At 35.9% G+C, this 15,869-nt stretch overlaps 1 long non-coding RNA gene across 1 annotated transcript; it reads left to right on the top strand.

The window, feature by feature from the left end:
* The first annotated feature begins 11,157 nt into the window (after positions 1–11,157).
* Positions 11,158–15,150, top strand: LOC126827624 (uncharacterized). Its single transcript, XR_008788923.1, has 4 exons — positions 11,158–11,484; positions 12,142–12,351; positions 14,002–14,071; positions 14,520–15,150. It is a non-coding gene; the product is annotated as an uncharacterized LOC126827624 (long non-coding RNA).
* Positions 15,151–15,869: the final 719 nt, after the last annotated feature.

Here is a 15,869-nt window from a genome sequence, read left to right as displayed (position 1 = left end):
CTTTACTACTGACAACATATAAAGATGGGTTCCAAGGAAAGTATTATCAGATGCTTATTTCAATAAAAGTATGGCAATTTAGGTATATATGAAAAGTAGAAACCTCCAATCTTACTAGAAAAATACTGAATTCCCCCAAAAGTACCAACGGAGCGCATCTAGGGCAAAAATGTAAGGGTTTCCCTAACAAGCAACCCGATGATTAGGGATTAGGTTGCACACTAAGATTGTCTGATCTCTCAGCGTTAGTGGGGGCTTGATGTATATGTTGATAAACTTGATGGTTAGCTTAAACGTAAAACTGTTTCTGATGTAAAAACACAGAAAAGGTCATGGCAGTGGATATTCCACGAATTTAATTAGGCTTTGACATTTATGATAAATGGACAGTGATTGAAGACAACTTCGTCTTGTGTATACAATGAATTCTCCTTCAGCTTCGCACCCATCCCATTGCTAGGCATCGTGTCAGCCAAGTCATGTGACACAAACATGACTTTTTTTAATAGATTTTCTATAGCAGGAGTATTCCCTCGGGAAAAAATGTTTTGAGAAGGATAAATAAACCCAATATCCCTCAAAATTACTCCATCCACTCAAAGTTAGACAGTTCATTTATCAATTTTAACACTTTCTGGCATACTTGTGTCTTTCTTCTTTTTTTGGATTTCTGACCATTATCGGGATTAATACCAAAAATGCACCTACAAAACAAATATTGTTATTAATATAAAATTTCAGAAAACAGTCCACAAACAAATAATGAGGGCTGATGCTGACATGCAGTTATTTTGCGCAACAGATTGGTGTTGTGGGCCACTGCCAAAGGTTTGAATGAGAATATGCACACATCACTGTCATTAAAACCATGGTAGTCACTCTCAAAACCAAAGTGTTGCTCAATGTATAATTGGTTACTATTTTTATTGTACAAGCAGATTATAATGGGATTCACCTTTTGCTAATACCACAAGGTCCAATCAGGGAGAGAGAAATGGGGTTTAACATCCACATAACACAAACTAGGTCATCTCTGGACTTGCATATGGTACAATTTTATTTCAATAATTTGCTTGAGAGTATGTAGTTCTTTACATGCAATGGGAGGAAGACCTGGAGAAAACGCACAAGGTTAGACAGGCAACCCTACTCCTCGTCAAATACAAGTCTTGGATGACAGACCTTATGATCTAAAGCACACAGGTCATATCATTCAGCCAATCAACCCCTCAAGGTCCAGGCAGAGGACAGAAAGTGCTGACTTTTACTGACAATGCCCAATTCCCAACAGTTTTATTATCTTAAAATTTTTCTTTTACCTTTGAAAAAACTCCAGCAACCCAGAGAGAGACTCTGGGTACTCAATGTTAATGATATAGAATGATGCAAAGTACGACGAAAAGGCACTCAAAAATGATGATGTTTTAAGAATAATTATACCATCAACCACTAAATAAAATATGTCACTATCCGCAATAGTTGTGCCTAAAATAAAACATAAAAAATATCTTATTATACAGTCAATAAATTCTTAATGGTTTTCAGTTACAAATGTTAGCCCTTCATTGGGGATCACGTGGCTAAGTGGGTAAGACGCTGGCTCGCTAGCCTGGAGGTTGGGTGTTCGATCCCTGCATTGGCCGAGAAAGTTCATCCAGATTTTCCGGCGTGGTTCCCCCTTGTCAATGATGCAGGACGGAGGGCCTGACAAGGACAGCTGTCTAGTCGTACGGATGGGAGGAAAAAGCGAGGTCCCGTGTACACATTGGCGTGCACATAAAAGATCCCTTGACAGTTGGAATTCGATATAAGAGTAGGCCGTAGTGCCGCTGTCCGGGCAATATTATCCTCATAGCACACTGTATGGCGTATGCCCGTCTTCATTAGCCAAGTTCGGAGCAGAACAGTAGGATGCTAAACCCCATTTCATTTCATTTCCTTCATACATTTATTTATATCAAGGCAGACTTAAAGGGGAACAACTCCCAGTATCTGTAGCTGGGTCCACATAATGCAATAAAAACATATCATGGGTAGCTCAATGTGAACATATGGTCAACGTGTCCCAGTCTCCCCTAGATCGGATGAATGGAAATTTTCAAATCCTTGATTAAGGTATGATGCAGCTACCAACACAATGTTTTGTTACAAATTTTGTTACATTGTTGTAGTGTACTTAAAAAGCTTTCAAACAATTGCCTCTGAAAAGCAGACAAGTATTTTGTAAATTGTAACATCGTAATTTTTTGTATTTATTTTGAAAGTAAAAATGTAATAAAAATTATTGGAAAAAAATTAATACATATTTTTTTTTTTCTCTGGCCGAAAAAATATATATGGTTAATAAATTCAAATGAAAAATTGATGAAAAAAAAAATAGGACCCAGTGTGAGCACTGTCAAGGCTCCAACACAATATTATGCCATGATGTCCAGTTACTATGTCAAAAATCTGTTACATTTTGAAGACGTCAAGAATCAATCTGTATCAAACCAAGATGTATGCCTACTACTATATAAACATTACTTACCTAAAACTGCAATTTTTGGTTCATGCATATCTTTAACTTTATTTTGAACCTCTTGTTTTGTTCTAGTTTCCTGAAATAATAAATAAAGGCCACAACTTCAACCAAGCATTATTACCATGGCATGTGCATGTAAAATTTCAGATCAAAAGTCTGGCAAATAACATAGAATTAGCAAATATAGTTTACAGATTAATAAATTGGACAAGAGATATTTGGTAAGCCCTTTATAGAGAGCTTACAGGGTTGTTTTACTGCCTTTGAACTGAGATTTTATGAGCAATATCACAACAGTTCCGTTCACATAGATTAAAGTTCTTTAACTTTATTTGCAGGAAATAAAATATCTAATTTTGTTTATCTTCATTTCTAAGATATCAATAAATGAAATGGGGTATAACGTCCTATACTGGGCTAATGAAGACGGGCATATGCCATGGTGCTATGAGGGAAATTTTGCGCGGACAGCAGCACTACGGCCTACTCTTATATCGAATTCCAACTGTCAAGGGATCTTTTACGTACATGCCAATGTTTACATGGACAGGACCTCATTTTTTTGTCCCATCCGAATGACTAGACAGCTGTCCTTGTCAGGCCCTCTGTCCTGCATCACTGACAAGGGGGGACCACGCCAAAAAAGTAATCAATAAGTACTCACATCAAAATATACAAACAAATCTTCTTCTTTTTCTTTAAAATATTTCAACAATAAAATCGTTAATTGTCTTAGGGTAGCTGGAATATCATCTAAATAGTCAGTCTTGCTCTCTTTAAAAAAAGATAGTATACGACTTGCTCTTCCATTTACTTTATTTGTCATGGTATTTAATAGGTCAATATCGGTGAGGTGTCTAAAATGGTTGATTATTCCCTGCAGCTGAAAAAGGAATGGCCACCTTTCCAAAAGGTCACTAATAGGAGCACTCTCATTTATTTCCTTTCGCTGCAAAGCAAATGTAAAAGATAATTTGGGTTCTACGTCATTCCAGTTGACAACGTCATGATGTTCCCTAAAGATATCCACCATTTCATTTCTACACTGTTCTAAGGCATCAATGTTTTCAATAACTGGACTCCAACTTATGCATCCGTACGAGTCTTTTTTCTTTAAAGTTGATGAAACTTCTGTATCTTTCTCTGTAGTTGTATCGCTATTTGTACCAGTATCAGTTTGACGTTTTTGTTTAGCAAAAGGCGAGCTACCCCTGTTGAGATTATCATTACGTATTATTAATTTACTAGAAAAACTTTCAAATCCAAGTCCCACAATCTGATTGTCTATTTTATCCTGTAGAATACTGTACCTTGATGTGATACGATGGGCTAGGGTACGAAACTGGCTGCACGTTATATGTCGACTTGTTTTTCTGAATTCATCCACAAGTATCCTAACCATTTTCCTTTTTTTTCTGCACTAAGTGGTTTATTTGCATTTAGGGGGACCAAAATGTCACTAGGTAGTTTCCCAAACGGAATTTCAATTTGCTGTGCACAACCGGGATTTTTATTAACTGAAACACAATCACTAGCATTTTGATGCGTGATAACAATGTCAGTACCGGAACTTGAGGAAGAAGGCCTAGGACTTGGATTTATGAAAACACTGTCACTGCTGCTTGAAGAGGATGTCCTTGTAAAAGATGTGCAAGAATCAAAAACTTCATCACCATTTCGGCTTAATGCTTGAAATTGTGCTGAAAAAGAATAAAAAATACAACAATTAGCCTAATGAGTAATGTATGTATACACACAGTGTAGGCCCTATGTCGTATAGTATGTCGTAAAGTTGAATGATGGGAATTATTTTTATTAAGTCTTTAGAAGTGAATGATGGGCAATATTTTAAACTTTAAAGTTTTTTTTTAAAATCTATACTCTGTGATTTGTATATTATTGGGAGCCACAGTGGCTAACTGAGAAAGACGCTGGCTCACTAGCCTGGCGGTTGTGGGTTTGCTCCAGGCATTCACCTGAGAAAGTTCATTGGGATTTTCCAGCATGGTTTTCCCTATGTCAGTAGATGGAGGACTTGACAAGGACAGTTGTCTGGTTGTTTGGATGGGATGCAAAACGAGGGGGGGGGGTCAATGCCCGCCTGAAAAAAACGGCTATTTGCCGCAAGTCACATTGGCCCGCTGATTACTAAACATGTACATGTTCCTGTGACGCTCAGGGAGAAAAATTTGCCCACACCGTAAGTGATCAACTTGGCAATTTGATATCATTTTTCTTGGGGGGTTAGATGGCTGAATAGTTAGCACGTGCGAGCTGTATCATTTGGCCTGTCATTGAGTCAAAAAACCGGTTGTATGTGACAAGGAGTCTGGTTGCTTGTCCAGCCTCTTTAGGATTTTCTCCGGGTCCTTCGCCTTCGGTTTCCTCCCACTGCTAAAGACCCCTATTAAGCGAATTATTGAAATAAAATTAAACCATATGTTAGTCCAGAAATGACCTAGTCTGTGTCAAGTAGACATTAAACCCCATTTCTCTTTTTAATTTTTGTTGCAAAGTATTCTATGGTCACCTGTGAACTAGAGCAAAAATGCGGAATAGACTTGATCACAGGCAGTACAGATAACAAACCTTAATCTCTCAACACTCTCTGACATCATTATATCTCAACGTTTTTAGCTACGTTCTCGTAGCTAAGGCAGTACCTACAGGTTTTTTTTGTAAACACTATTTTATTTCAAATTTATGAAAAGGGATCAGGGAAAAGGCTCGGACCTCGGTTAAATCTAGCTTACTCAATTCAAGGCTACTCTTGGCTTTATACTTCATGCAACGCATTACCAATATCAAATTATTTAACCAACTTATTGAACAACACTCTATCATTTTGGTACAATAATGACAATGACAACGGGTACTAGATTAAACCTGCTGTAATTAAGAAACACGAGTCGACATTTAACATGCAGCCACTTCCGTACACTGTACTCCTGTAGCCTAATCGAGACTACAAACTGTTATTAATACTGTCAAGACCTAAAATGTCAGTTATTCTACATGCCACCCGTATAATGTCCTTTTTTTTCAAAAAGATTTATGAAAAATACTCACATATAATATGCTTACTAGCACTGGCTGTTAGCCTTGGCAAAATTGAAAATAATTTTCTTCTCTGAATGAGAGATATTCCCTCAAAATCTGTTTCTTTTATGTATATTAAGTCATCCACTGACTGCAAATCTAGTTCACAGAGTTTGCCTATAAATGTATCCAGTGTTGTTGTATCCAAAACCACTCCACTTAACTGGCTTTCATATAAAATTTTCTCTTTTATTTCATTAATAACATTAGACATCGTGTTTGATAGAGATGAAATTACAGTCATTCACTCTGTACATACAGACTGGAAAACGGTCTAGTGTATCATTTAGTGAAATAAAATGTGTCTGTGAACTATTCTTGTCAGAAACGGAAAATACACCATACACTTGTTCTGAAATTCCCTGAAAAATATCAACAATTGCATAAGGTAACAATCTACATATAACAAAAGATTTGATTTTTCCAAACATGAGACCCTTTTCATTTTTGGAAACAATCAGAATCATACCCTGATTATATTCAGTACTTTTGAATATAACTTTAGTAGAAATTCTGATGTTTGAATTATCACACAAATCCAATTGTTTTACACAGTTGTTAATGCAATCATTAACCAAACTTTCATCGTATGGTACACTCCAGTCATCTATCAAACTGTCGGGAAACAAGTTTCCAACAGAATAATATGACTGAAGCAATTGATGCCTGGTAGAAAGTGTCATGGACAAGTTTTTATAATTTTTCATTTTTCTAGCACATTCTTTAAAGTAGCTGTGCTTGCTCTCAAATCTCATAGTCCATAAGCGAATTAGTGGTCCAAAGTGGATGATAAGTTGAGCATAGTGTAATAAATAATGGTGTTTTGGTTTCAAGTTATTCTCGGGAAAACAGGACTTTCGGTCTTGCAAATATTCGATTGCAGTTTCATTTAAAATGGCTATTTGTCTCTCTGTTATTTTTGGAGTACAAATAAGCTGAATTAATACTTTTAGTTTAATATATAGACACCAAACTTTTTTATTAGTATCGATGATATATGTTCCCATAATAAGGGGTAGTGTTCTAACTAAAACCCAATTTTGAACGGCGTGGCCACCTATTCTGTCTGCTGTGAGACTGAATGGAGCTGGTTTATCCAATGCGTCTGCACCGAGAAATTTGAAATTTGAAAGTTTTCTATTGAATTGATCAACAGTAAACCATTTGACCTCTTTTATTAGAAATTTTATTATGAGATGAAGGTCATATGAAACAACTCCCTCAAATAAATCATGTCCGATACATGGTGGTAAGCTGGTTACCACGTGGAAATTTGACAAGTTGTTGAATACTGAGTTGGATTTAATTCCCATATAATGACAAAGATCAGGATTTTGACTTAATATTCCGAGATGTTCTTCATAATTCTCAACAGTTCTTTTTTCACCCAGAATTGGTATCTCAGCCTTAAGAAAATCCTCTCTTGTTAAGCAACAAAACCTACAAAAGTATGCGCCAGAAAAACTCTCTATGAATCCCCCAATCATATGAGAGCCAAGATTAGCTCCTACAATACAATGGAGGAAAGCTTTAACTACTCTATCATTTCCTAGATTTAACCCATTATTTTCAAGATCTTTCAATTCATCTACTATAAAACTAAAAGTAAAATCCTTGCCAAACTGTTTTAAATGGCTTTCTTTTACAAGCATTACTAACTGCATATGATCTATGATAGACCTGTGGTGACTTGGGAAATTTGCAAGTGTGAAATAAACACCAATTAATTTATGTTTTTTCTTGGCAGAGCCCAAAGGATTGACCAGCTCAAATGCGTCTTGATATAATATCAATTGAAAACTTTCAGACTCTTTATTAATAAGATGGTTATTCCGAAATAAACCCCCATGTGTGACATCTGTATATGTTTTGTCATTTCCCTCAAAATTGATCTCCTTTCTGTTATCTAATTTTATTTTTTCAGGAAAATGCTTAAAAAGCATTTTCAAGCTTTCTTTGATCGAGACAATGTGCATCTTTTGGAGTTTATTATTGTTATCATATCCTAAAACAATTTCTCTTGGGGCACTCTGAAAAAACATCTGCAAACAAATCATTCTGTAAACGATCTTTCACCTCATCAGACAGATCCAAATTTTGTAATGTTTCAAATAACTTGTTTTTTACAATTAATTGATTCATGCCATGTAACTGCTGTATTTCAGTTATTATATTTTGTATGAGCGATGCTGGCATTAAATATTTACCTTGCAATTTTAGGTAAAAAAGGGCCAAGTTTTTTAAGTAATTCTCCTGTGTTTCATTATCAATTTCTAGATCATCTAAATGTAATTGGGCTTCCACATCACTCACACCACGATCATCAATGACCTCATGTGGCTGTTGACCAATATCTAGGCCTTGATCAAGGCCTACAGTTAAATTTGTGTCTTCACAATTTTCATTTGATTCAACAATGTAGCATGGGGCCAAGTTCTTCCAATGTTTTGATCGGTGACAACGTGATAAATGTGAAGAAAATGACGATTTTATTTTAAATATGCCCTGACATGCATTAAATGGACACTTAACATGTTCATTAACTGAAATGTGGCCTTTTAGATGAGAAATTAATTCCGGGTATGAATCAATGTTTTGTTCACATATTTGATTGAAACACCTAAACCTAACATCTGAAGAGTTAAAGACGTTTGGGTGTATTTGTTTACTATTATCATTATTAATATGGTTTCTTACAACATGCGATTTAAAGGCTGAATATGTATGAAAAGATCGTTTACAATCTAAATCGCAACACGAAAATTGAATATGTGGTACATTTGCATGGAACTTATAGTGATACACATATTGCTGAATAGATAAAGTCTTAAAAGAGCAATGCGCACAACCATACATTACTTCAAAATATGATTATATTCGCCACTGTGTTCGTTGCTGATGGATTCATCTTTGCCTATAAACTATAACGTTGACTCTTAAATTGAAGTAATGGCACCCAGATAGACTTACGACGTCAGCATAATTTAATCAATTTTCATGGAACTTTTATTGATACACATACAGCTGAATAGATAAAGTCTTTAAAGAGCAATGCGGACAGCCATACAATACTTCAAAACATGATTATATTCGCCACTGTGTTCGATGCTGATGGATTCATCATAGTCGTTAACGTTGACTCTTTAAATTGAAGTAATGGCGCCTAGGAAGACCGATGACGTCAGGCTAATTTAATCACCCGTATGTCATATTTACAGAAGGAATTCTGTATTTCTCAAATATTTACAGACTTGGTTCTGTTATCAGGATAACAGAACTGTTCTGTAGGCGTTTTACAGAAACCGGTCTGTAAAAATTACAGAAAAGGCTTACAGTGTAGGCGATAGTGCCGCTGCCCGGGCAAAATTTCCCTCATGGCACACTGTATGGCGTATGCCCGTCTTCATTAGCCCAGCATAGGAGCAGAACAGTAGGAAGTTAAACCCCATTTCATTTCATTTCATTTCAGGTTTATTAAATGTGATGTAATATACATCTACCTGTAAATAACGAACAATGTTTTGTATAATTAGCTGCACACCTCTACCTAAACTGTACGAAAAAAGGGGGCCATTGAACAAGTTACCTCGCCCTACCTGTTTATTATAAATATACCTGTAACAAGGAAGTATATTATTATTGTATAAATGTCTAGCTCAACATATATATATATATATATATATATATATTGAAAGAAGAGTGTCAAGTATTATTATTTCATTATTATAGTTTCATCTCACAAGCTTTATAGTGAAGACATAGGTATCATGGTTAGATCACTCACGGCAGTATTTAGTTTGGTCTCAGCCGTTGTAATATTACATATTAGGGCTGTGAGTAAGTAAAAATTATTAATACTAGTTTGGTTTATAAATGAATGGGACTGAATTTAACCGCTCTACACAGCTAGAATACTAATGTATGCATACTCGTCAAAAGAAGAAACGCATAGTGACATTTCGTTGTCGGTATACCCTCGCTCTACCATCGCCTCGTTGTAACAGGAACCGCGACTTGTCGGTGAACCAAACTGTTCTCCAGCGTTGCTATGGCCATACCCTAAGTGTCTGAACCCAATAAATTCTGATTTGACAATGTCGGCGTATTTCAAAATAACAACTCTAACGGGACGTTTAGCTCGTAATCCGGTTTTACGTAGGCGTTTATGGACTGTCTGGTCCGAGATCCTACGCCGCCCAAGAATTGCTGTTGCAGTAGAGGTCGCTGTTGTGAACCGTTTCCGCAAATGACGTGAGCGGATATGACGATCCAGGGCAGGTGGTGTTTGAGCTTTGGCGGTCAGGTGTTGAACTGCGCTGTCGGTACCTATCCCAAATGGTACTCTGGGAAACATTCAGCAGCCTGAAACATTCAGCAACCTGGATACAACTGTATGGAATTCACCTGCTTGTAACCGACCTTTAGCGTTGTTGCGTTGGACTTCGTTCAGATGTGGCATCACTTGGCTCGTTGAGTGTTTACACGTGCAACTGATTTTGAAACCGAGAACCCCGGGATTCTAAAGACCTTAGATTTGGGTTTTATGCGAAAAGGTGTTAAACTCGTATCTTGGTGCAATCAAGCGAAAACAAATTTCGGCAAAAAGTATGATCAGTCACAATTAGTGACCGTACATTTAAAACCAATAGTGAATTTCGTTTATCGTTACATAATGACATAAAAACAAGTAAGATTTATTGAAACAACGATCCCGTTCAATGATAAAAAATTGGCTGTGCGTTTCTTGTTTTTTTCTTCTTCTTTATTTTTGAAGAGTATATATATATACATGAAATTTACTAGTAAAACGTTAACTGTGTGATATATAGATTTGATATATCGAATTATAGTATGCGTTGAAGTGGTTTAGACCCTAGTTTACTGATCTTTCGCATTATAAGTAGCTACCGATAATTATACTCTAAATAATTATGTTCTCGTTCACATTCTCACACCCATCCATACACTTGTTCTTACTAGCACGCCTCCGTTATATTCGTACAATAAATATCTGCTAGTAATTTTGTTTGGTTGTTTTTATTTTCAGTCAGTATGAACTGTAACCCAAGTAAGTAAATTTTACCAAGACAATGTTTACATTTTGATTTGAGATAATATTACACAAACTACATTCTAATGACCATAACTACACAATATTGAAGGTTATTCTTTATTGAAGGCATTCTTAATGTTTAGGTTGTTTTAATGAGACATATTTTACAAAATTTATACCTCGTGCCTTGATAATAAGGAATGGAAGTCGTCGGGGTACAATCAATAAAAGTCAAAGTGTGGCGACGGAAGGTTATAAACACGAAGCAATAAATCCGACATTTTATCTTTGTGTTCTGGAAATGCTAATATTGTTTTCATATTATAGACAATGCAAAAGCACTGCAAGTCTTTGGCAACAAAAAATATGAATTGGTTTTCTTTTTTGCATAGTAATCTTCGTTATCTCAGTTTCGGTAATTACGTGAATAATTAATTTTCTTTTATAGATTTGTCGTCACCTGTAGTGCCATTTTGTAGTGGCCTGTCAGCTAGCGGAAGGGATGTTTATTTATCTGGAATAGATAATGGTACAAATGGTATCGGATGTATTTGTTCCGTTAGTTTAGTTCCTTATAATCAGGAACAAGGGGACATTGAAATAAGGAATATAACCACTACCTCCAACCTGTGTGACTATTCATTATATTCTGTATATAGAAATAGTAGTAAAAGGTTGTATTCGTGTGGTGATAATTTAAATGGACATAGATTTGATTTGAAACCTATGGAAACTGTGAGATTACATATGGGGGCAGGTACTTATAATGGTGCTGGATTTCCTTTTTGTCTTCTGTTTAGTGATAGAGGTATATATTTCTGAATCTCATTGATTAAATCAGTAGGTATATTTGTTGCAGAATTATGATTGTAAACGTTTCTCAACGACGACTCATATTTTCATTAAACCAGTCTTATTTATAACATTACAAGGTAAAGATGTCAGAATCCTGAAGTCATAGGGCTACAAATGTTTAAAAAAAAGAAATGAAATAAAAGAGAGTTTAACGTTCTACTATTCTGCTCCGACTGGGCAAATGAAGACTGGTTAAAATAAAAAATCTCAAATGTATATATACTCTTCCAAAAGAGTTGGGGTTATTCAGAAATAATACAAAACTGCGGAAATGCACTGGTGTTTTTAAATAGAGGTAACCAGTGTATGTTAATAACAGGTCAATTGCCTACACATAAATATAAACAGTTCATATGGGCGGCTTAATCTGACGGCACCATTTCACTCGCTAAGAGATACATCGTCCAAAGTGAAAATGGACGTCTTTGATTTTTGTCTTATAATAATGAGTGATTGCTCCACCAATCCCCAGACATTTAGCAATTCGTCATGGCATGCTCCTAATCAACCGTCCAATCACGATTTGGGACAATCTTAAGGATCCTCTGGAATGTGGGTATGTAATCCAGACGGTGCTTAGTGGGCTTTAAAACTATTAATACCTTTGTAGGTTCTGAAATAAAACTAGAGTGTAGGACTACACCACAGTCAACAACAACAACAACCAATACGTCACCAACAACATCAACATCCATGAAATCTTCCAGCACAAAATATTTCATGACGACAAGTTATGACACTCAAAATATACCAATCTCCAGTACAAGGAGAAATGAAGATACGACTGAACCACAACCACACGATAGTGATTCTGATCGATGTAAGTATATTGGTCATCTGTTGCCTATCTCAAGATCGGTTTATTAAATTATACACACAGTTGTCGTTTGTTATTTTGTTATTAAAGAAGTGTCTGAAATTAATGGTGTATTTAACAATTCAATTTTATTGAAAACTAGAAGAATGCCCGGCTTCGCTCGGGGGTCATAACCCCGAAACCGGAAGTGGTAGACTAACGCCACCTGGCCTATGTTACTTCCCGGTCCGAGATACCCCTATACCCCAAATTTCAGACTCGGGGCAGACCTAGTGTAGCCGCCAACCCCGAACAGACAGACTGACAAACGACAGTCACAAATATTAGTATAGATAGATAACATTTTTATATATCTGTAATAATTTAAAAATCGGGTAATAGATTAGAAAATATATTAAAGATACATTATGTAAGATTTAGATAAATAACTAGCCATTCTTGCTATAATAGTTCGAAAGTAGATTCTGTAAAATGAATAATTTGAAAATTTCATTCAAATTACTCTATTGCAAGCGAAGATATTAGCCTTTGAAGGTTTGACAGACGTGTGCAATAATTTCAACCACCGTACTGGTTGATCGAAGCTGTCTCGGTTCTCCATATTTGATTAAATCAACGTATCGCTGAACCATTCTAATCTATTTAATGTCTGTCTGTCTGGATGTCTGTTCGGGGTTGGCGGCTACATCTGCCCCGAGTCTGAAATTTGGGGTATAGGGGTAGCTCGGACCGGGGAGTAACATAGGCCAGGTGGCGTTTGTCTACCACTTCCGGTTTCGGAGTTATGACCCCCGAGCGAAGCCGGGTATCCTGCTAGTTAATGTCTAATTAATACTTTAGAAAACATTTCAGGCCTAAAGAAAGACCTGCAATAGGCAGATGTAGCTCTCACATATTGCATGTTTAATTACATAAATTAAAAACAAGTTTTTTTTGTAAAATACTCCCTTAAATATAGTTTGTTTGACCAGGATAATCGTAAGTCAAGAGTCTAGACCGATAAGGTTCATCCTAGCGCCGAGAAAACCCGGAAATTTATCAAACAAGGTTACCACTTAAAACAGGGTTATAACAAAAACACAGTTCCGTGTATAAATATCTAGCGCATGTTAACGATTCCGCGTATAAATATCTAGTGCATGTTAACGATTCCGTGTATAAATATCTAGTGCATGTTAACGATTCCATGTATAAATATCTAGTGCATGTATAAATATCTAGTGCATGTTAACGATTCCATGTATAAATATCTAGTGCATGTTAACGATTCCATGTATAAATATCTAGTGCATGTATAAATATCTAGTGCATGTTAACGATTCCGTGTATAAATAGCTAGTGCATGTTAACGATTCCATGGAAAAAGACTATTTGAAACCCACTTCGCTTGGCATATATGGCTGGTATGTTAGTCTCAATATGACATATTTAAAGTATCCACGATACCTCTAACACTATTCTATTTCAAGTTCTAAGGACAGGTTCTTAATGAGGACATGTGTCTAGAACGTTTTTAAAGAATATTCCCTTATTATTTAAGTTATTCTTGATGTGTAATTACTTCTAATTCGGTGTTTGTATTATATTTTGAATTGTGTCTACAGTGATTGCTATAATCATTGGACCTATCCAATTTTTGTATTATATTTTCAGTGATTGCTATAATAATTGGTTCAATTCTAGCTGTTCTGATTGTGGTAGCTTTAGTTATTATAATTGTCTGGTCAGTATACAAAACATTTAAATCTTAATCAATTGAAACAACATCGAAACGATGTTCAATGGGTCTATTGCGTTTTCCAAAACTTACAGCAAGTAACCGTCAGCAACAATTTAAACAAATAGACCCCTGTACCCTGTGTAACCTGGACAAACGTTCATAAATACATTTAAGCTGTTACTAAATAGTATGTCTGAAGTCTATTATGTGGATGTTCGTAAGCGCAATTATCAAAATCAGGTTCAGATAACTCATCTGATAACTATTTTATATCAGTAGATATATACAAAGGTAAGAAACACACTGACAACAAAAGGTGGGATTAAAGTCTACTAGCCTTCCTTTCACCAACCAGTCGCAATACAAACCAATTGTCGCTACTTTTCGCAATAATGCATGCACATAGGTTTGCTTAGATACCTTATTAAATGATATTATTTATTCTCATTAGTTTGGTGAAAAGACGAAAGAAAGATGTCATATATGAAACGCCACGACAACCACAACAGAGTTCACATATCTATATGGATTTAAATGTTGAACCCGGTAACAGTGGAACGAAACAAAACAACATTTATGTGAACAGCGTGGTGATTTAAAAAATATATATATTGACTTTTAGTAGATGGGAATAATTGGGACTAAGTCTTCACCAGGATAATATTACAGGTTTCAACAACTTGTCACTCAAAAAGTGATGTATTGCTTTTAAAATGACTACGCAAAGCATGTGTTCTCTATGACAGAAACTAATGAAATATGGCGTAATCGTGCTGATTCACAAACCATTAAATCCTCTATGTACTCTCATTACAACGATGTGTAAAACTGAATGGCGACTTTTCAGATGCGTTCACAAAAATGAAATGAAATGGGGTTTAACGTCCTACTGTTTTGCTCCGAACTGGGCTAATGAAGACGGGCATGCGCCATACAGTGTGCTATGAGGGAAATTTTGCCCGAACAGCGGCACTACGGCTTACTCTTATATCGAATTCCAACTGTCAAGGGATCTTTTACGTGCACGCCAATGTGTACACGGGACCTCGGTTTTTCGCCCCATCCGAACGAATGTTTTTAATTAAAATGTCTCTTCTTTATTTTATTTCAATATTTGTAATAAATGCTTTATTTGAACCCTATTGATTCATTGTCGTTCTTCACGAGATGCCTGAAGAAAGGCTTCCATTATGACCAGATTTCAACCTTGTTGGTAATCCAGACTAATTTGCAACAAGGTGGTGTCGAGATCGAGACATCAAGTAATATCTTATTACTGCACAATGGCGTCAGACTGAGTCTTCTTTCAATATATTTACGCAATGTCTTAAGCACTCACTATCCAGCATGTGCATTTCAATGAAATACGTCACGTCTAAAGCTGGAAACCGAAGACTTCTTTGAGGAACATAGGAAACAAGAATGACGGGTAGTCCGTTGTTTCACCTTTCTGAATGTTGTAAGCTATGCACAGAAGTTTGAATGTAATTCTGCTTTCCACCTTAACTTCAAGACGTCTGACATTCTTAAATTATTACCCTGGTTTTCTCGACTTTAAGAATTAGAGTTTTCAAACGTGATACTTGAAATCTTGAGGTTTGTAAGATTCAACGAGTTTGTAGATAACCATGACATAACATTTTTTTTAACTTCGTGCAACGATTTTATCAATTAATACTGCTATTCTTTCAAATCTTTATTAACTCCACTACGGTAGACATTCCTTGAGGTTTAATAGGCGTACAATTGTTATTGCGATAGTAAGATTTCTTATTGCCACGTTCTATAATAACCTAAAAAT

This window comes from Patella vulgata, chromosome 7 (genome assembly GCF_932274485.2).
Source record: "Patella vulgata chromosome 7, xgPatVulg1.2, whole genome shotgun sequence".
In the NCBI taxonomy this organism is placed as follows: domain Eukaryota; kingdom Metazoa; phylum Mollusca; class Gastropoda; family Patellidae; genus Patella; species Patella vulgata.
Note: the sequence above shows the minus strand (reverse complement) of the source record. Positions and strands in the feature narration are given on the sequence as shown.